Below are 2,978 nucleotides of genomic sequence, written 5' to 3'. Positions count from 1 at the left end.
CCACATAACAGGAAAAAGTGGTGGGCAAATGACATTCTAAGTCACAATCATGAGATAAGTCAAAATTAGATAGTCATGTTTATGAGATACATTTGAATTTATGACGTAAAAAGTCAAAATTATAAAGATAAAAAGTGGAAATTAAGACAGTCAGAAGAAAGATGAAAAGAATAATTAAAAGTCATAATTTTGACATACAAATGTGAAATTATGAGATAATATGTCATTTTATGTGATGCTTAGTCATATTACGAGATAAAAAGACCAATAATAAATGTTTAGCAGTATAAACTACAACCATATTTTTCTGGTACCAAAAAAAAAAAAAGGAGGATTTTTGAATGAATGAATGAACAAATTAATGTAAATTAGGGTGTTTTTATTATTATTATTGAATCAGTTCACTTTGAGAGAGATTTTGATTATTGGCTCAGTTGGCTTGGCTGTAAAATGCATGTATAATGCATTGCAACATCAAAAACATTTTTGCTCACTAACTCTTTTCACTACTTGGTAGCATTGACTGGTTAGCATACTTTTACTGAAAATGATGGTTAAGTCGGTAGCATTGACACTTTTAGTCAGTTGCTCTCTAACACTATGCCTATCATAAAAAACGTACATTCGATTGCTTGCGTACGTGACACACATCACATCTTTCAACAGAAGTCACCTTAGTCTGTCTTTCTCTCTGCCAGTGTGTATTTCTATATGTCGCTCCCTTGTTCTATTTTGTTTCCCCCAGTGATCTGCACCTCTTCATCTGTCTGTCCTTGTCCTCCTGATTTGTGTGTGAGGTAAATGGTGTGCGTGTTTGTTGTCAGCAAGGGTGCAGCGAGCTATTGATCCATGCTGACCATACACTCAACCAAACAGCTGTCGTCCTGACAGCGCAAGACAAATGAAGCATCAGATTCACCATGTTGACTGACCTATTCCCATCCACAACAGTGGCACAGAGAGAGAGAGAGAGAGAGAGAGAGAGAGAGAGCACACCTCATGAACAGACCGCATAAGCCTAGAGGATTGTTATTGATTACTAATGTCCATCCCTGCACTCGGCTTTATCCCAGTCGGGGTCCCCTGAGGTCCATCGTATTAATATTAAAATCCAGGACAGAACAGAATGTGTTTCTCCTGCTTCGTTCTCTATATTGAACAGCAATCTTAATTGTTTTGATGGTTGGAAACAACATGAAGAGCTTACTGCCGTGGATTGAACAATTCTGGCTGGATTTTCTATTTGAACATGAATAATACCACAGTACAGCACTGTTCACTTAAAGCCTACATCAAATCCAAATTGACCCTGTTTAAGGTTTTGACTTTGTACACTGGGAATTGGTTGCATTGTAAAACGTGAGCGTTTCATACCAAAATGGTGCTAAAACTGAATTTGAATTTGCTAAATCTGTTGGCTATTGGTTTATATTATTCAAAAGCCAGTAGCTATGTGTCTATCCACCTATTATTATGAGATATCGCATTAAAAAACGCTGGATGAAAGCGGCAAGATGTTCATAATTAAAAAAAAAAGAGAAAAGATTTATGCATATAAAACATATTTGCTCAATTGAGGCAGATCAGTTTTTTCATCCAGTGAGAAGGAAGATGGAAACACATTTACCGAATACATTTATGATGGAGGAAAATAGAGCCTGAGTATCATTTAGGGAATTTGTGTATCTTGATTCAGTTCTGATTCATTATGGTATGTTTCTTACATAAGAAGGAAATGCTATGCTCATTGTGTAATGGACAGTGTTGCAGACTTATCTTTTTGAACTAGTCATAAAAAGAATTGGATCATAAGATTAGTTTGGGATTTGGCTGCATTGGTCACACTGTCGAACACGTACTGTAGAGTAGGTACTGCATTTGATTAGAAACTTACCGTTAAAAAACGATGTTTTATGAGTATTATGAATTCAGAAATGCTTCTTGTCTCATATACTGTGTTTTGCCTACTAGATAAGTATTATATTATATTATATTATATTATATTATATTATATTATATTATATTATATTATATTATATTATATTATATTATATTATATTATATTATATGAAAGAAACGTCTCATAAGAGCCATTTCTTATCGGACCACACTGATGGTATGTTTGATTTTATGTGATTGGGAGAAGATCACAATTAAACAGAAAATCTGTATTTTTACCCAACCCTATTATTCATATCAAAGTACAGTACCGTTCAAAAGTTTAAAGTCTGTAAGATTTTATTCATATTTTTGAAAGAAGCTCACCGAGGCTGCATTTATTAGATCTGTTAGAAATACAATAACAACAGCAATATTTGTAAAATATTCGTACAATTTAAAATAACGTTTTCTATTTTAATATTTAAAAATGTGATGCAAAGCTGAATTTTCATCAGCCACCGTTTCTCCACTTTTCAGTGTCACATGATCCTTCAGAAATAATTCTAATATGCTGTTTTTTTTTTTTCAGGACTCTTTAAATAGTCTTTTATTTGAAATGTAATGCATCCTTGAGGCCACTTTGTACAATCTAAATCAATTCCTGTTGGATAAGATCAAGGACCACCCATTATGCATCGACGCCACAACATGGAAGTATATGGTTTGGTGTTGAATTTAAACTTTATCTTTAACTTTGATCAGTTATCTTGGCTGTCTGTAGGACTGTCCACTCTGTGGCCGTATAAAGAGAGTGAGAACAGTGTTTCACAAAACAACCTCATGCCAACATTCCCACTGTTGGGAACTGGGAAAAAAGACCAAAGAAAGCTAGTGAGAGAGAAGAGGCTTGAGTCATATTGATGTGTTTACAGTAGCAGAGATACACTGTACACGCAAACACGCCACCAAACACCGGCAGGCTCTAGGACCCTGCGATACACTGATGCTGGAGCCAAGGAGAGAGGGGGAGTGGGGGGGGGGGGGGGGGGAGTGGAGCGCAAAAAGACAGTGGAGGAGGGAAAGAGAGATGTGGAGAG

Source organism: Rutilus rutilus, assembly GCF_951802725.1.
Source record: "Rutilus rutilus genome assembly, chromosome: 5".
NCBI lineage: Eukaryota > Metazoa > Chordata > Actinopteri > Cypriniformes > Leuciscidae > Rutilus > Rutilus rutilus.
The sequence above is the reverse complement of the archived record's forward strand: the minus strand, read 5'-3'. Positions refer to the sequence as shown.